The 20,845-nt window shown below is 36.2% G+C and overlaps 2 protein-coding genes across 5 annotated transcripts in view; one reads left to right on the forward strand and one right to left on the reverse strand.

Moving 5' to 3' along the window:
- Positions 1–20,845, reverse strand: part of sdhaf2 (succinate dehydrogenase complex assembly factor 2) — a 487,549-nt gene that overhangs the window by 30,944 nt on the left and 435,760 nt on the right. The window lies entirely within an intron of this gene.
- The window catches only part of LOC127450771 (diacylglycerol lipase-alpha-like), a 61,517-nt gene continuing 47,289 nt past the window's right edge, over positions 6,618–20,845 (forward strand). Inside the window, exons 1-2 of one of the 3 annotated variants that reach the window (XM_051715142.1) lie at positions 6,618–7,120; positions 7,199–7,325. The gene's annotated coding sequence lies outside the window, so the exon portion shown is untranslated. Of the gene's footprint in view, positions 7,326–20,845 lie in introns of all 3 variants that reach the window. The other 2 variants (XM_051715133.1, XM_051715125.1) reach the window with 2 other exon arrangements.

The following is a 20,845-nucleotide window of genomic DNA, read 5'->3' on the forward strand; positions in this document are numbered from 1 at the left end:
CTCCTTTTTGTGTCAGTTGAAATGCAATAAAAAATCAGTTCTGGGTTTTTTAGCTTTGAAGTGTAAAAAAACTTTTCGGCATGTTTTTCATTGTTAAAATAGCCAAATCTATTGGATATGTCTCCCCGTTTTTCTCATAGGAATGAAAGAGTAACTATGGTAATGGGGCTTTGCTTTCCCCCATGCTAAACCATGCTCCCAGTGTATGACACGTTGCCAACTGTTTCTATGTCCTATTTAGATAGCTGAGCAAACGTGTGTGTGTGTGTCTGTGTGTTAGAAATGAATCACGCTAGATTATTATGATTCATATTATTGTACTGTAAGACCTTGATTATCCTTTACCAATGTAGAATTATGTGATCGTATATATTTATCATTAGCACTCTGCAGGCATTAAAGGAATATTCAAGGTTCAATACAATTTAAGCTTAATCGACAGAATTTGTGGCATAATAATGATGAAATTGTAACTCAGTCCTTCTTTACTTTAAAAAAAAAAAAAAAGCAATATTCTGGGTTACAGTTAGGCACTTACTATGGAAGTGAATGGGGGCCAATCCGTAAACATTAAAATACTCAATGTGTCAAAAGTATAGCCACAACACGTAAACACTATGCATGTTATCATGATTTTAGTGTGATAAAATCGTTTACTTACCTTTTCTGTGTAAAGTTATATCTAATTGTACAACTTCATTGCAATGACAGCGCAACAATGTAAATCCTAAAATCCTAAAAAGACTGAAGAAATTATGATTTAAACAACTGTACAGCTAAAATAATACACGAGTTTTAACAGTAGAATTAATGTAAGTGCTTTTATTAAAATTATAATCTTTACATTTCTGCCTTTAAACCTTAAAAAAATTGCCCCATTTACTTCCACTGCCTCACTGTAACCTGGATTTTTGCTTTTTGTAAAATTTTTTTTTATGGTAATCATCATTATGCCACAAATTCTGTTGATTGAGCTTAACTTGTATTGAACCTGGAATATTCATTTGATGCCTGAAGAGTGCTAAAACTATATGATCACATAATTCTACTAATCAGGCTAATCAGGGTCTTACAGTACAATAATATAAATTTGCAATATATTGTTTTAAATGTGCCCCTCTGGAGATCCAACTAGCAAAGAATTGATTGGTCTCTAAACATACCAAAGAGAACAATGAATCTATGCAAGGTATAAGAAAATGTGTCTGGAATTGCAGTTTTTCTCAATCGCTTTGCTCAGTTCTCGCATGAGAATGATTTTTTAAAAAATATTAAGTTCAAATCTCTGAACAATTAGTTTCTTGTTCACACCAGATTTGAATTTCTTATTCAAGCAAATTGCACGAGTTTTGGCACGTGTGCAAAAGAGTAAGTACAATTGTCTACAGTTTACACAATAACTAAATGCACATGGCTTGCTGATCAAAACTGATGAGTTGATTCTCAGTGAAATTGTCATACTCTTCACAACTTCTAAAAATTCTTACAAAATGATCCATTCAATTATCAAAATCTGTCAGACATACATGTATATTCCATAAATATCGATGATATGGAATGTTTTTTTAATTGTTGCGGGGGGTTTTTTTGTTTTGTTTTTTGTTTTTTTGCATGGATGCCATTTTGTGGCAATTTTCTGTTCACCATATATGACATTACATGTGTAAAAATGGACATATAAATGTGCATATCCTTTTTCTGTGTACTACAGTATTGTACAGTATTGACTTTTCCCAGTAAACTTTTATTTACTGTTGAAATCGGTATCTAAAAAGCTCAGTGTGATACACAGTAGCATTCAGCTAGACAAAACTGGCATTCTTGTATAGTACAGTAAGCAGTCAGTGTCAACAAAAAAGTAGAACAAAAATGAAATTTGTATATATCAAACTTTTCCAGGGTTGACTGCCATGGTGAATAAAAATATAAACATTTTGACCAGTACGGCTCACACACGGCTTTTCATTTTGGTGGCACTGGTCAATTTACTGACACAATAAGTAGGTTTTGAAGCATGAATTAAATGTTTTGGGTGAGTTACTACATTTTGCAGACATGCAATAGAGTTGTGACATCCCATAAAACAGTTGTGACAATTGCACTTACAGTTTAGAGAATCTTAAGACTATTTCAAAAAAATTTGCCAAAGCGATTGAGAAAAACTGTAAGATATTTAAGATTTTGAATTCCAGTTTTACAAATTTCCTGTTAAAAGTCACTGTGCATAATTCAGTATATACAAGAAAGGAAATAATACTAAAGAAATCTGTAACCGTGTAAAATAGTCTATAAGCAGGCCCACACGGAATCTGCACTTGCAGAATTGGAATGCCCATCTTTTGGAAGGCCACATTTCCCACCCCTTGCATGCCTTTATATATATTGGCTAATTTGATTGTGCTTTCCGCTACTATTAAGAAAGTTCTACACTGAGCTCCATTTAACACATTTTACCATATTTTAATTCATTCTGTAGAATTCCACATCCCTCCAAAAAATGCTAAATAAGTCAAATTCCACCTGGGCTTAGCTATAAGTTTGAAGTCCACACTCAAATCGTAACAAAAATAACTGGAAGGAAAAAAAACACTCTCAATCTGGAAAAATATAGTTCATTGTCCTTTAATAAGGTCAGCAAGTCACAAGGGAGCCATCTTATTTTTATTTTACACAGGGAAAAGCAGCAAGGCAGCAGGCGAGGTTGTGTGCAAAATTAATACATTATGGCAGGAGGAAAGGGTGCACATTAGAGGGATAATTAAACTACATTAAAACCAACAAATAAAATCTTAAGCATTCATCATCATCAACAATCATTATCATCAGTGTCACGACTAAGTTTGCCAACATAACCATCTTCTTTTCTGATCATCTTTTAATTACAGAGTCCTATTCGAATTATTGCATTATATACGCACTTTATAGAAAATAAGATTTTCTGTAACAGCATGTAATATGAATTGTAAGTGTATATTGTTTGTGTCTGCATGCATTTGGGGATACTTTTTTGTTGTGTAGCGCTCATCATAGTTTAACTGTGCAATTGAAGCTATTTGGCAGAGAGCCATCATAATATATGTTGCATCTACTGTATGTTGCATCACACACTAAATCTATTTCCATTGGTCCACTTTGTAATAATCATCCAGAAAATCATCAACATCAGACAAGAAACTAAGAATTTGAAATGACACAGATCTACTACAGTATGCAAAGTACAGGTAAGATCCATATGGTGATAATTATTGAATGGATTATTTTTTAGTTTGAGGTGATAGAAGATCTTGTAGATCTTATAGAAGAATCTGTTCACATTTACATAATTAGTATAAATAAAAAACTACAGTTGAGATTTTCTGTACATTTATACACATTCTCTTAACAACACAAGGCTAACTGCAATAGCAGTTAGCACATGCACCCTTACACTGTGTTTATTGTACATAGTGATTTGAACAAATGTTTTGAGATTTGAAATTAATCAGTTTAATCAAGGTTTAAATAGCATCGAATATCCTTTGAGATTTGATTTTATGATTTGTCTCCAGAAAACTGCTGTATTTTAAAACTCAAATCGTGCATTCTAATATTCTTATCTTACAGTTGGCAGTTATGCAATTAAGGCTGCATTTTCAAAACAGGTTGAAAAACTGAAAGATTGACCTATGCGGTTGTATTTTCGTTTTAGGATAATTTTATTCATATCAACATAGTGGTACGAATGACTATGACAGGGTATTTTTTAGCAGTGAACCATAAGGGATAGAGACTGATGAGAAAGCGTTGTGGTGTAAGTATGCATTAAATAAAACTATCACATTTCTCTTAACAAAGGTGCTAATATGGTTGTTATTTGGCCATGTTCTTGCCTAAATGCTTCTCTAGTTTGTGTTAACAGCTGACGGCAATGTCACCACAAGCACTGAAATTGAAGTACAGTGTAAAATTAAGAAGCCTGGTGACTCCCCACCCCCTTATATAAACTCTGATAGTCTGTGAACTACTCAAGCCCGCTGTTTAATAAGAAATCAGAGGCCTCAGGTCAGTTTTTCTTGGCTAACAAGATTAAGCCCACCAATACAGCTCCAAGGGCAACTACAGCTCCTCCAATCAGGAAAGGCTTCAAGCTTTCTAAGGTTTCACAGCAGCTTCCTGTGGACTCTGCTGCCCCCTGTTGATTGTTTGCTCCATCTTCCACTGGCTTCTCAGGTTCAGGGGCTGCCGTTGGCGCTGGTTCAGCAGGGATGGGGTCTGCCTTTGGGGGTGGGGCTGCCTCCTTCTTCTCTGCTTTTGGGGCAGACTTTGGTGCCCCTTTAGCTTTTGCTTCCATGTAGGAGTAGTATCAAGTGGTCAAGGAATCCAGAAGGTGGTGGGCTTTCTTTTGGAATACAACTGTAAAGAATTAAGAGAGATTTAGGTTGTAATTGTCATTAACAGTGGAATGTGAACATGGCATAAGCAGGAAGATGTAGGAATAGTTCGCCCTCCAAAAAATTATGTCATTATTTACAGCTACTCACTTCCATGTCAATCCGCACACATACTATGTTGATGTTGTTTTTTGCAGTGAAACGCAAAAGGACATTTTTGAAGTATCTTCACACTGTTTTTTTTTTTCTATAAAATGGCAGTTCATAGTTACCATGGTTGTCTAAAAGGATCAAAAACACCATTAATGATCCATAAAAGTAGTTCATATGAGTTCTGCGCTATATTCCAAGTCTTCTGAAGCCATACGATTGTTTTGTGTGAGAACCCGATTTAAATTTAGGTTGTTATTCAAGGAAAATCTTCTCCTCCTCTGCAGCTCTCAGATCTCATTGTTTATTCTGCACATTCAAAGTACCGTTCATTTCGGCATCAATGACACCAAACCTCTTGAGAAGTTTTATGGGCTTCTTTTAAGGTGCTTTTATGGTGTTTAGTGTTCTTTTTGGAGCTTGACAGCTGTGGTCACTATAAACTGTTGTTGCATGGAAAAGAGCTGCTTAAGATTCTTCAAAATTTCTCTTTTTGTGTTCCATTGACAAAAAATAACAGCATAGATTTGGAACGACATGATGGTGAGTAAATAATGTCAGAATTAAAATTTTTGGTGAAATATTCCTAATTTTTGTCACCAAAAATGATGACACCACTAGAAGCCTTTACAGTATTCTAAGAATCTTTGACCTTGATATGGCAATGACATTATAAGCCATGGCCTGTTGACTTTTCTTGGACAGAGACCCAAAGGGCATCCATTAGAGGTTGCTTCCATAAAAAGCATGTGTGTGACTTTTGTTAAAGCTCATTTCTTTGTGAGCATGTGGGACAAAAGTGACAAGAGCTGTCTGATGCAGCCTTAAGCACCCATCACACACACACACACACACACACACATAATAAAAGACGTGTCTTCCAAGACATTAGAAAGACATGCTCTGAAGCCAGAACAATGAACAACATGCAGAAATGTTTCAGCATGCTTTTTTTTTCCTCTGTGAAACTGTATGAGTCATACACAGCACTGAAAAAAGGAGGGGATTGCAAATAAAAAAATAAAAAAGGCACAAATGAGGTCTGAAACTGAGCCATGGAGAAAATGTGTAACCTAGAAAGATGCACTAAAAATGGGGTAATAGAGGATGTGATGGATGTGACTGCCGTAGGGATGGGATTGCAGGCTGCACAGGCCATAGCAGCGCATCACATCCACTCCCAGTATAGATAGATATATTTCTATTAAAAAAGATTGTGAGTGATGGATGTAACATACCTCCTAATGTTGCCCTGTAATTCTTCCTTGCCTCCTTGTTTTTTCAAAGAAGGATTGAGACACAGAAAATGAAACACAAAGAGATGTGTGCTGCAGGAAGGCCTCAATCCGTCCTCAAGGAGAAATAGAATCCAAGGAAATGGAGTGATGGAGGACACAGCAGCAGGAGGAGCAGGAGGAGAGGCACTGGGATGTACCACTTCATATGCAAAAGCAGGGGAGCACATACAACTAGAATGTGTGTGCAAATTGGCTCCAACTGGTATAATGAGTGTTTTTATTTTTTTCTGTTCTAGCTCAACATCATATGGATTGAGACCTTGAAAAAAATACAGTTATTTTCCTTGGGCAATCTATGCATTCCTTTATCAAATTAGAATGTTTATTTTGTGGGAGTGCTAGAGCAGGTTATATCTGACCGGGAATGTCATGCATGTTTTACTTGCTCAATTGCATAGGACAGTTGAGCTGCATCAGATACATCAAATGACCATACATCTCTGTTTGGTATGGGCCTATTTATAAAACTGCAGAGCCATATCATGCTCAAAAATTATAATGTTAAGAATAACCTTCCATATTCAAAACCTAAAGACTATCCATCCATCCATCCATCCATCCATCCTTCCATCTATCTATCTATCTATCTGTCTGTCTGTCTATCATCAACTGAATGGGCATGTAAGAAATCTGTTTTGTCCTGTTTTTTATAAACAGTTAATGATTAATTGATTTATTATTTTCGAATGGCACTCCCTGGTTACAGCGTTAAAAAAATTCAGGAAATGACGTCGTTCCACGCCCAGCATACTATCTCGAAGTCTCCTCTGTATTCACTAAGCCCGTCCCAGCAGTGTGACAGTGGTTTCTTAGCAGCGGAAAATTGCAGCGTCGTACGCCAATTACGCAGTGCCTCATACGGCACCCAATAGATGACGTAAGATACGCCAGGAGCGCAGACAGGAAACGGGATCCTGGTTAAACGTGCGCATCTGGAATGGAGAATCGCAACGACGTTGCTCGTATGAAAAAAAAGACTGTAGGGAAGGATGTATGGCAATCAATTCCACTGGAACCTGCTGCCGTTGCGGCCAGTGCGGAATCAGGACTAACCGCACGATTTTCTTATGCGAAGAGGGAATGTCACGCCCAAGCCTGGGAAATAAATGATTTGTGTGTAACTGAACATTTATGAAGATTTTAAGGGAATACTGAGTGGCTGCCAACGTGACGCGCGCTCGGAAAGGCGTGAAAAATATTGACGATCGATGTCAAATTAAAGATCCGTTTGTGGACCGCCGGACTGACCCGCATTAAACATATCCACGCTCGTTCGTTCGTGTGTGCGTTTGTGTAAGTGAGGTTTGTATACACCAAGCTGACGGGACACTGCATTAACGGTGACTCTTATGGCTTTATGGGAACTGTCGCTGTTTTCAGACCTGTAGCTGCTTCGGAACCGTGATTTGGGTCGCTGCTGCGGTTCTGTGTGTGTATTTGCGGAGGATGAGGGAGATAAGAGAGTCCATGCCGAAGAAGGTCTCGGGAAGACACGGTCATACAACAGGTAAGAGTCTCTACAAGCGACCACCTTACCACATTTTGCCATGGTAACCAAAGTTTCCGCCTGAATACCATAGTAATTCCAATAACGACAAAGTACCATTGTATTACCATGTTTTTGGACAAGTAGAATGGTAGTACAATGGTATTCTTTGAAGTACCTTTGACTATCCTGTAATGCATGGTAAACGAATATGGTAATCGTACCATAGTGGGCTATAACAATTAAAAACCATATTTAAAGGGAAAGTTCACCCAAAAATGAAAATTGTCTTATCATTTACTCACCCACATGCCATCTCAGATGTGTATGAATTTCTTTTTTTCTGCTGAACACAAAAGAAGATTTTTAGAAGAATATCTCAGCTCTGTTGGTCCATACAATGCAAGTGAATGGTGGCCAGAACTTTGAAGATTCAAAAAAGCACATAAAGGCAGCATAAAAGTAATCCATTCGACTCCAGTGGTTTAATTCATATTTTCCCAAGCGATATGAAAGGTGTGGGTAAGAAAAAGATCAATATTTAAGTCCTTTTTTACTATAAATATTCACTTTCACTTCCACATTCTTTTTCTTCTTTTGTTTATAGCGATTTGCATTTATAGTAAATTTATAGTAAAAAAGGACTTAAATATGGATCTTTTTCTCACCCACACCTATCATATTACCTGTTGCTTTAAACCATAAAACCACAATACTTTTTGTAAGGTTGTTAGTGCTGGAAGATCATACATTTATTTGATGACAGTGGTGGATAATACAATAATAGTTTAGGGTTTTATTCTAATAATAGCCCTTACAAATAAAGTACTGTTGTGGCACCATAGTACAATATATTACCATACTGATATATTTATATGGTACTCCAAAATACTTTAAAAAAAATTGCCATGGTATGACCATCATGGTATTGTCCAAAAACATGATAATATCAAGGTTACTTTTAAGGGATATACTGGATATGGTATTTTGGTGGAAATGGTGACCGTGATAATATTTTGTTCATTTTCAATCATCCTACAACCTGTTTGACTAACAGTGCATTTATTAAGGAAGATTTTTGCCTAGCTTCATGCTGCCAACAGTATAATGTGGTGAGGCAGTGTATCGCTTAGGCTAATTCATTTCATTGCTGGTGTAGATGTCTGTTCATTTCCGGGCTATCATTATGACACTAATAGAGGATATCTCATCTTCTTTAGATATTTGACAGCAGTATTACAGATACTTTTAGTCTAGAACACAAAACAATCAGTTTTTTCACACACAGTGTGAAGGGTATAATGCAATTCTGAACCAAAAGCTTAATGGAGAGGTTGTGGTTGTATCTTCAAGGCCGGATGCATGCTCACTGCAAGAGGAAATTGCTTTTAATTGTGTGCTGCTTTTTCTATATGGAAAAGAGCATAGTTTAGAATTGTTTTAATGAGTTGATGATAGGTCATTTATCTTATTTGACCCTTGAGCTGTGTTTGAACGTATTGTCCTATTATTGTGCACTAGTGGTACAGGGACGGTACATGAATTTCAGCGGCTGATGCCAATATATATAATACAATTTAACTATAGCAAATAAGGTATATATAGGTACTTAAAATTGCCGATAAATTATAAAAATATATTTATATTTGAAAACAGAAAATGTGCACTATCGATTAATGAGGCTGCTGCTGGGTTTTGGGTATTGATCCTAATCCTATTCACATTATTCCAACAGAAAAAGTTTATTTGATAATAACTTAAATTACACTGTATTATTCATATTTCAATAAAATAATAAATACAATATTATTTATATGTATTTATATTATATTCATTATATTCTATAAAAAATGATATTATATTGCACTAAAAATGTAATAACTTGCATTTAAAAATGTACAAATTCCATGTATTCCTTTAAAACAAATGGCCTTTCTGCTGTTGTCACCTAGGCCAGTGTTTCCCAAACTTTTTGGCTGTAAGTACCCCCACAGCACCAATAGTAAGGCTGAAGTACCCCTTCATCAACACAAGATGTGTACCAAAGATTATATAATTAAACATTATCATTTAATATTGATTATTATTAATGATAATAATCAATTATATTCCAAATATATTTTAGTTATTATGTCCATTTTGCTTGCATATGAAAGAAGTAGTCTCTTAGCTAAAGCTGTTAATTATACAAGGGGTCTTATAACTTTGTACATTACGAAATATAAATTTTACAAGTTTTATTTTTATTATTAGTTTTTCATAATTTTGGTCACATTTTAGCTTTTTAAAAATGTACAAATTCCATGTATTCCATCCAAAAATATGATGTCTTGAAATTGCATATATTAAATTGCATGCATATGTTTTGGTACATGTTTATTATTTACATGCCTAATTTGTACTATTTACAAGTATTTACAGTGATATGTAGAACAAGAGCTAAAATGGTACTGTCTCTTTAAGACTACTGGCAGCAATTCAGCCAGTGAGCGCATATTAAAGAGAGAGAACGTGCACTTCCTTTATCGCATCAATTTTTGATAAACAAACTGTAAAGAACAAAAAGAGTATTAAAGGAGGTTATATAAGGGAGACATTATTCAATGACAAATAGGTTATGTGGATCTCATCTTTGGACACACATTACATGGGACAAGTCAACCCAAACTTTTACTCTCAACACGCAGTGAAAAGATATCGGTGCCAAACTTTGCATTGAGTAAAAAGATGATATCAGGGTTGTTCAAATGAAGATTGTGAAAAATCAATATTTTTACCCATCCCTAAATTTATTATTGTAATTTTAAGCCATACATGCGATTTTGTTAGGTTCAGTATATCCAGTTCTTTTCACATACCCTGGAACCTGCTTTCGTACCCCCAGTTGGGAATGTATGACCTAGGCCAGGGGTTTTCAAAGTCTTGGACAGTAAGCCTCCCCTCTGAGAACATTTACAAGACTGAAGGCCAAATGATGATTTGATTACTCAAACTCCGGTATCATTTCTCCCTTGATATAACACGTCTGCAGAAGCAGAATACAAATGAACAGAGGCAGAGCTATGTGGCTTTATAATAGATTTGTGAATATCATAGAGCAGCATAGTTTATTTGAGAGCACGCGTCCAGTTTTGAGTGAGAGTTGCCCGCGTGAGAGCGGAGAGATTCGCGCTGGCGCAACCGGTACATGGATGCGCTCTCGCATGGTATGTATATTGTGCTCTCGACATTAGCAGTATTATAACGCCATAGAGCTACGGTCTATTAAGCTGGACTATGGTCCATTATGACAATAATTTTCATTTATCTTCACAATACAGTTTTATTGTATTTTTTTATTATTTTTTTATTTTATTGGTGAAAATATCATCTAACTTTCGCGTCTTCCCTGACATGCTCTGGTGCCCCCCTGGGGAGGCTCGCCTCCCAGTTTGAAAACCGTGGACCTAGGCCATGCACGCGAGCTAATAGATAGTTTACCAATAGCCATATAGCTATAAAGGCATTGTTTAAACAAGCTTGCATTCATGTCCGGCTCCATTCTGTTATAGAACATTCACTTTTTTTTTATCAGTTCCTGATGGATGAAATCAGGTTTCGCCCTACATTTTTTTTCCGCCTTGACGAATATCCTGTTTCATGTGGAAGTATGTCACATTAAAGAAGTCAAATGGGTCACCAGTGCCGTTTCAAGTTGACTTTAAGGCTGCACCTAAACCTGAGGCCCCATTTAACCTGCAAGTCTGTTTCAGCAAAATTGTTCAAGCATTGGTTTTTAATCAGATAATCTCCAGAATTGCACAGCCATCCCCCAGCATTATTCACAAATAAGCAAAACCAAGCTATTTTCCAGCCAGGTGCTGAACATCCTGTGTGGTGTGCAGTTTGAGGTCTTGCAACAGACCAAAGACCCCACATGGCCTGACTTATCTGATGTAATCTCCAATATTGGGTCTCACACTGAACAAACTTGCGACCTTCATTGCACTAGTCCAGTCAGGGCTCTCACTGCATAAACAATCATCCGATCAAAGGATGCCCATAAGTTGTATAATGCAGTTTATATAGAGTAATTGTTATTTTGGCTTTAGTCTTTTTCAGCCCAAATCTTTTCTCACAACAATGCAATAGCTAGATTTGAGAAATGATTACAGGAATGAAATTGCAGAACATATCCCTTGGTACTTTGTGTACAGTGATTGCAGAAATAATGATGAAGGCAATCAGTGCATGCATGTACAGTGATTGCAAAAGCTTTCAAATCCTGTGCACTACTGTTTAACTTTGAAAATGTAGTGTCTTGCTAGCCAGAGATCAAAAGAGATGAGACCTCAAAAGCATAGCACAGGCGAGTTTTGGGGCATGAACATTCACCGCATGATAGCGCTTGTCCGGAATTAGGAACATTGTGTTTGAATTTAGGTGAAGAACAATTAAGGAAAGAATAGCATTTATTCAACATTAATTCTGAGAAAAGCGATCACTGGTTTAGCATTAGAATACTTCTGGAACACTTTGTGTAATTGGGTCAAGTCTAAAAATGTTTTCAGAAATGGTTCATTCAGATTTCTTACTTTTTTTCTTTTTTTTTTTTTTTTTTAAGTGGGATATAAATTTATGCTTGGTCATTTTAACTTAAGCAGATGAAAGAAGGAAGAAATATGGGTTTGCAATTATTGTCATTGAACCTCTAATGAATCATGAGCAGAATTATTTTCTGTGTAATAATTCATAAAACAATCATTAGGTAAATTGTCCGTTTGAATGTGAATTTACATAAGAGTGGTTTTATGCATGATTTGTACAGAAATTTGTTTGTTAAACAATTCCAAAGGTAACTGGTGCATTTAATTGAATGCAACACTTTACATAATGTTTTTTACTAACAATATACACAGTAATTCTGCTTGTGTATCAATGATTGAGGTCCATTGTTTGATCTTGAGATTCAACTGTTCATAAACTTTTTCAAATGTATCATTTTATTGCCAATTTGCAGTTAAACAGGTTTGTTTCATCCTTGATCTTCTAATGAAACATTAATATCACAGAATGTGGCATGTGTATATGATACCCAGTGTCTGCTTTAGAGATGCAAGCAAATTTTTTTCCCCAAAACACAGCTCTCTACAAGAACAAGAGGGGTATTATGCCCTCAACATTCTGGCATCTGTCACAAAAAGGAAAATACATCAAGAGATTTTATGTAGCCTTGTGAAAAATAGCGCCTGTATTGTTTAAAATTGCATTTGCTTTTGTAATACATTATTGACCAATGCTTAGGTCTGTATCTTCAGGGCACTCATCATAAAGCTCAGCTAACTTTATTCATAGATCTTCCTATCACATTTCTTTTGTTACAGATGTTGGTGAAAGTTTGCCTTATAAAATGTGTGGAACATACAAGAATCACTCTAATACAGGTGTGCGAAACTGCTTTCTCATTATTGCATTAAATCTGCAAAGATCGTCAGTTAACAATAATCATAAATAACATAGTTGTGTGTTTAAAAATACCTAGATGGAGGGCAACAGAATTAAATGCAGGGGTCTCAAGACGTGTCAGCCTTCTTATTAAAGAACCACTGCTAAAAATATCATTAATTTTATTTATTTATTTTTTTAGATAAACCAGTTAACCAAACCATTCGACTAGTTGTTTGTTGGAACTCATTCGTAGACGCGACATGTAATTGGAGAGTTTTTTTTTTCTGATTGAAGTTTATTAAACTGTTGAATATGAGATTATTGAGACTGGACAGACAGAAAACACTCCGATATTATGGTGTGGTTCGTGACCAGTATACATTTGAATTGAGGATGTTCAGACATAACAGTTGCCAAGTTTCTTTTAACAGCTCGCTTTATAATAATACTTGTTCTTGTTAACATGTTGTATAAACAAAATATTTCAGCAAATGTTTCAGTACACAGCCTGAGCTTGTCCAGGCAGATGTGTGTGTGTGTGTGTGTTTGTGTTTGTGTTTGTGTTTGTGTGTGTGTGTGTGTGTGTGTGTTTGTGTGTTTGTGTGTGTGTGTGTGTGTGTGTGTGTGTGTGTGTGTGTGTGTGTGTGTGTTTTTAAAAAAAATTTTTTTTTTTTAACTAATCCACTCTGGGAGATAATCATCACCTAAAATAAATTATAATGGCTGGGAATGTTTATTACCATTGGAGCTAGCTCTTCCATCACTTATCTGCCTTTCCTGTCAGTGTCTTGAGTTGTAGAGTGATTCATGTATGAATCAGTCCATTGATTGACAGTTTCTTTGGTGCTATCATCATGCATGTGTCATACAAAGTATGTTCATTGTCGATAAAGCTTCTAATAATAGTTGCGATTTTTTTTTTTTTTTTTTTTTTTTTTTTTTTTTGCATTCGGTAGAATAAGGTGCCGTTCACACAGGATCCATTCTTGCATTCCCTCTGCACAATTCTTTTTAACTGTTTGTCACATGTACAAACATGTTAGACGGATGTTTTTAATAGAGGTTGACCGATAGTGGACATTGCCGATGCCGATAACTAAGGTGGTGGAAAAGGTCGATAATAATTAATTGGTATATAGAATGTAAAAAAATGTTTAATCTTTCCTTGCTATGACGGGCACAGACATAGAAGCTACAAGAGTCCAAAATGAATAAAATCCCAGAAGCGGTTTATTGTTCAACCAAAATCCCAATAATTACCAGTAAAAAAATTTGGTGTGGGATTTTTAACTATAAACAAGCCCAAAACACACAAGGTAATCTTATTTTAAAATGATGGAGACTTGGTTCCATTACAATGCTCTATAAGTAAATATTTACCAAATTAAGCTTTTAATAGCCTATATATTTACCAGATGAAGGGTTTTGTAAAAATATTTCACCAGATGATGTTTAATGAGGAATGAGTTTTATTAGTATCCACAAGATATGAAGTGTAAGACACGATGTGCTGACGGGGGATGTTTCCGTATACTCACATTTTTCTTTGCATGCCCACGGTTCAATTTAGAACACTGATTAACTAATCAAAATAACAAAATATGCATTGGAGTGAGGATAAAAATATGGATGAATATTGTCAATGATGAAAGATTTAGATACAGCAAATTCCAACGCTTTTGTTAATCACAAATTAAAAAAAACGATCGGCAGTTAACGGTATAGATTGTTGTCGATAATTAATCGGTAAAACCAATATAGCATTTACTTCGTTGCCAACCATTGTGTGTTTTTCTTTTTTTTTTTTCTTTCAGGGTTTAACACCATAAAGGCCAAATTTTTGAGATGTTATACTTTATATTTACTTTATATTTATGTTATAGCTGTCAAAATGAACATGCTCACACATTCCATTAATTTAAAATGTTTAACACGTTACATTTTCTTATCCGCGATTTAACGCATTTACCAATTTTTACATTAGATTCTGACATTTTATTAAGCTCTGTGTAAATTCTAAACACTGGTTGGAAAAGGGCAGAACCTTTGCGATGTGTCCGGCCTGGACATTTCACTGATGTACATGCCAGAAACGCACAACAGCGATTCCGTGCCAATGATCAAGTGATGGAGAAAGGACTTCTAACAAAACAAAACCAGATGGGACTTGTGGCAAAAATAAAGTACTTCACATACTTTGCAAGTCAGAATTTTACCAAAGAAGCATGTCAAATCTTAACAGTCACCTACTAGCAAAACTCGATATATATAGCACTGTGAAGCTTGTTGGATTTCTCCCGTGGAGGGTCTGTCAACGCTTTGCTCAAAGTTCATCTAATTTCAACTTTGTACCCTTGCCGCTGAGCTTTTGAAGCATCAGCTAATGATAACCGGACAATTCGTATGAAGAATCATTATGTGGGCAGTGCCAGCACTATATACTACTCTTACTATTTCTGTTATACATAGATGTGATAGAAGCAGTGAGAGTAGTATGGGTAGTATTCAAAGCGGCACTTGATGCCCTGATGTGAATTCCATATCCAAAGTGGATAGCCACAGCCTATGAGCGATTAATATTTTGGAGGATGAGGGTTAAAAAGATTTAATGTTCATTTCAATGAATATGCAAGGCAAGCTGTGGGGACTAGTTCTTTCAATTAGTCAACCCCCCAGTTAGACTTTGGGAACATTTAATGTTACTTGGAGTGGAGCTATTTTAGTGCATTTCTATCATTATACTGTGGAAGGCTTTGTTTGGAAAATGTTAATAAAACATTATTGTTGCAATTTGTTTTGTTTTCTTTCCTAAAAAGGAAATAAAGGCATTTTGACAGGAAAAGACATATTGTATAAAGAGTCAACTTTCAGCACTTTCAAAATCTGTGAATTAATAAAATAAAAATTTTAATCGACTGACTGCACTAAATTATATATGAACGGAACGTTGCACTGTTTGAGTAAACATTAGAATATTTGCCAGCTATCGCATTTTTGTATTCTTTCGGGATGTGTTCTCTTTTTTATGACCATGAACCTATCCCAGATGGTACTGGAACTGTGCAAAACTTTATCAGACAAGTTTTTTAAGGGGCCTTTACATAAGACGTGTCCAAAAACAGAACGCAAAGGAATAGAGCATAACGCAGGGATCATTAAACACGTTTGTAAAGTATAACTATTTAGTACTTGACACTGCGTCTTAAAAATACAGTGCTCATGGTGCGAGGCGCTTAAAAAGCAGTATATGTTACGATGAAACCAAATAGGTCCATCTGAATGTGTATAGCTGTAGTGGCTTAAATGGAGTGAATTTAAAGTCACAGGTTCTCTGAGAAGGTCAGCACACTAATGTAAACATTGTTGCTAAAAATATCAAAACCAAACAAATTCAGAAAATATAAAAAACTCACTAATTGACTGGTCGGTTTGTGGATGGATTGTTGAGTACTCGACAGTCATGACCCAAGTGGCACACATGATGTGGACTTGCAGTCTTGTGGCCTTCATTTGTGCATGTCTGGGAAGTATGTAGGGTGTCCAGTTTGATGAGGACTTAACAGCAGACTACTACCCAAGAGTCTCAAGCGTGTACTCGAAGGAAGGCTGAGGGCGCCATAAGAACCACAGCAAACAACTCCTGTGTACCTGTTTTCAGGTGTGCAAGGATTGCTGATTTGTTAAAATGCAACTGCATTGGGGGCCTGGGTAGCTCATCAAGTTAAGACGATGACTACCACACCTGGAGTCGCAAGTTCAATTCCAGTCAGGCTTCCTAAGCAACCAATTGGCCCGGTTGCTAGGGTGGGTAGAGTCACGTTGGGATAACCTCCTCGTGGTCGCTATAATGTGGTTCTCGCTCTCGGTGGGGCACGTGGTGAGTTGTGCGTGGATGCCGCGGAGAATAGCGTGAAGCCTCCACACGTGCTAGGTCTCCACGGTAACGCGCTCAACAAGCCACGTGCGTGGATTGACGGTCTCAGACGCGGAGGCAACTGAGATTCGTCCTCCACCACCCGGATTGAGGCGAGCCACTACACCACCACGAGGACTTAGAGCGCATTGGGAATTGGGCATTCCAAATTGGAGAGAAAAGGGGAGAAAAAAAAATGCAACTGCATTGGACCCAGATACATATTTTGAAAATGGTCCGTGAAATCTCAAGTTTGGTCAAATGTGCTATTGTGGAAACACATTTTGCCCATATAAGCCCAGGTCTTGGACAGAAGAGTGACCTGTTTTATATTAGAACCGTCTCCTCATGAACTGCCACAGTTTGCCATTATAGTCACTGTCGGAAGTGTGCAACACTGTAAAACCAAGAACATGTAAAAAAAATAAAAAAATTTGCTCATCACTACAGGCTGTTTTCATTTATGACTCACTGGGACTAGGTGTCATGTACATTCTGATAATACCATCATTACCATATTCATATTAATGAGGCCACAGAGTGAGGTGGGATGTACATTAACAAGTGTTTTGCAAGCTATTATTTTGCTATTTAATGCAATGACATTTATAAATTAAGTGTCCAAATATTTTTTGGGTCCCACTGTAATTGGGCATCATGATATCCCATTGTACTTAACCGAGGAAGCATTTTATCAGGGTTTACAGGATTGTATGACACTGAAATATTCTGAAACATATTTCAACATGAACAGTTGTCTCCAATAAGTGTCGTGTGACTAGACAAGCTGATCATAAGATCTTTAACCACAAGTACACTAAAGCCTAGCAGCATTATGCATGTTGGCACAACTTTTCAAATTTTGAAGTAAAGTATTTAAAATTAAGAAAAAAAAAGGCAATGTAATTAAAATATTTTATGAGGCAATTATCTTCTAATGCTGTGAAACATTGAAAATTATGTCATCAAATCAGACACAAGGGTACAGTATAAAGCTATTGACTTAGTCATTGATTAGCCTGTAAGTAGAAATAAGTTTATTGCAAAATATTTAGATTGTAAGAAAAATATAAGTTATTTAATAGTGTAAGAAGACTGACTTGTTTACGTCATTCGCAGAGTTTTAAGGGAGTGGGATGTCTTTAAGGTCTTTTAGTGCGGTTCCTCTTTCCATGTTAACTGTGTCTTCTGATTGGTTGATCTCTCTTCTGGATTATGGGTAGTATAGTTCTTCACTGTGAATTTGACAATTAAATGCGATTTTATTTTTAGAATTATGTTCAGATGAAATAATTAACATCCTGAGAGCGCATGGTAGGTCTGTCTTGAAAGTTTTATATGTTATTGTTAAAAAATATAATTATTTTCTGGGCAGATAAATGTATGTTTACTTTTGAAACCTGTACTGTTGTTTTCTGATGCTGATTCCACCCCAAGATTTATCTTATTGTTCCATTGTTTTTCAAAGTGACATTGATTTGCTATTTTTAACTTGACATGGTGTCTTAAAAACAACGCTCAGGGCTCGAGATGCTGAAATAACAGCAAGATGTGACAAAACTGCCAAAGTGTGTATGAGTACATAGACCAGTAGTTAAAATGAGCTCAGACAGACAACAAGAACATGTCTTGTATGAACGGCCCCACAGAGTGCACAAAGGCAAATTTTAAGTTTTACATCAAGTTCAGTATTGATACAATAAACCAGAATGACGGCATCACATTGATTGTATCCTGCTCTGTTCTCTCTCTCTTTCTCATTTTCTGTGCCATGCGCTCAACACTTTTTCCCCCTGTCATGCCCTATTTATTTTTCAACATGCTGTGTTCCTGCTGCTCTTTTTGTCGTTCCACCCCCAACTTATTCCTCGGTATGCCAATATGTAATCCCTCTTTCCATTATGAAGTCAACACATCATTTGATGCGTTTCAGGGCCAAATGCTAAATGTTTCCACTTATTACCCACCTTCCCTTTAAACCATCCATTCAAGCTTTTCCTTCTGTGTTTCTTCTCAGTTGTAATAGTTTTTACTGTGTGTGCAGTCACTGTGACCTTTAGTTAGGGATGCACAGTATCTCTTGCAAATATCGGTCAATATAAGCATTTTTTCCCATTATCGTCATGGACCCTTTTCACAATTCCGCACTTGCGAAGCAGAAGTCGTTGGGTAAACTATGGCGGCGAATGGGTAGAACGGTGAAAAAAGCTCAGAGGATCATCAGAGACTCCAGCCACCCGAGCCATGGGCTGTTCTCACTGCTACCATCAGGCAGGCAGTATCGCAGCATCAGGACCCGCACCAGCCGACTCCATGATAGCTTCTTCCCCCAAGCAATGAGACTTTTGAACTCTTGATCTCCCACGATCAAAATACATCAGCACTGCACTTTATTACCCTTACTCTTATATCTCACACCGGACTGTCATAAATTATAATATTATTATTATTATATTATATTCAACAACTTACTATCAACCGACAGCCTGAATGTCAATACAGTACAATACAACCTACTATACATTCTATATATACTACTATATATATATCCTTTTTTTATTTTTATTTTTTTTTATTGAATAATGTGTATCTATATTGTGTGTATTGTATACTGTACAGTGTATGTTATTATTTGTATATTGTTGTGTGTAATTATGTGTATATTAGACTTTAAATTGTGCTGTGTTAATTTGATGTTATTGTAGATTGTTATATGTCTCATCACTGTCACGACTGCTATGTTGATCGGAACTGCACCCAAGAATTTCACACACCATTGCACTTGTGTATATGGCTGTGTGGCAATAAAAGTGATTTGATTTGGATTTGGATTTATTTGCACAAATTCTAAAAGAAAATGTCTGGATTTGTGTTTCCATAAATTCCACAAAAGATGCTGAATTTTGTATGAGCTCGGTGGGTTCAGGCAATTAAATGCAAAGAAGATAACTTCATTATTAAATGAGGAAGCACTTTCGTCTGTGGACAGTATATTTTCAAGATGAGGACTTACAAGCAGTCGCTCACAGATGGAATTGTGAAACGCTTTGAAATCTGAACTGTACTGTCACGATTTCAATGGAATGATTACACATCACAACCAACACGAGAGTGTGTGTTTGACTGGGTTAGAAGTTGGATGGAGCGTGACATGGGTCTCCACTTCACATCCTGAGTCGCCTCCCATCAGGTATTAGTTTCACCAAGTACAACTCACAGATTTGTTAACTGTGCTCTCTTTTTTGCATTTTTTCAATTTATGGTGACAGATTTGTAGATCATAACTTGAATACATAAATATGTGCCTGCTGATTTAATGCACAACCTCTCAATTAATTTATTTTTATCGACCTTCGTATTCGTGGAGATAACCCTCGAAAACAACTTGTAACCTTTGTTGAGTTTAGATATACCGTTGATGGATGATGCAGTAAATGCAGGCAAAACTTTTAAGGACTGTGAACACACATACACCTCTTCAGCGGCCATAGTTGCGTTTACCCTACTATGACGATGTCCAATTCATGAACGTAGACATGTGAAAAGGGTCCTTTGTTATGATTAGACAGATACTGGAATCACTGGAGAGAATTATTTTTATTTTTTTTGGCCATGATTTTTTTTCCCCCCATTATTTTTTATTAGTAAATATATTTTTGTCCTACTTGGACTACTTTTATGACACTTTGGGGTCCTTTTGTGAGCTTTAAAGTGATTCATCTGCCATTGCATGGAAATCAGTGAATGGGACATCCTTTAAAATTCCTTCATTTGAGGTTTGGAAGTGCATGAGTAAATGATGACAGAAGTTTTAGTTTTGGGTGATTCCTTTAATGTGAGGAATATTTCACATCTATATCGCCACATGGAGTTCTGGAGAAAAGTGCATTTGGTAAAATTGCAAATATTTTTCAGATTTACCATCAGAGGTAAGTTGTTAGAAGATGCAAGAGTCATTCTAGATGTTTCTTGATGTTCTTAAGTAGACGGCTTTATGTCTTTGATTTAAATAGTTCACGTCACTTACATCAGCAAGGATCAGATTATAATTTTTATTCAATTGAATACATGATTTGATTTAACTGAGTTTTTTGTTTACTCGTCAAAGTTAGTTTTGGACCTCCATTAACAAAAGTAAGTGTTTTCCCTTGTATTTTTTAGTCTTAAGCACAGTTATCCATCTTTTCTACAGTACTGTTTT

The sequence above is a fragment of the Myxocyprinus asiaticus genome, chromosome 2, assembly GCF_019703515.2.
Source record: "Myxocyprinus asiaticus isolate MX2 ecotype Aquarium Trade chromosome 2, UBuf_Myxa_2, whole genome shotgun sequence".
In the NCBI taxonomy this organism is placed as follows: domain Eukaryota; kingdom Metazoa; phylum Chordata; class Actinopteri; order Cypriniformes; family Catostomidae; genus Myxocyprinus; species Myxocyprinus asiaticus.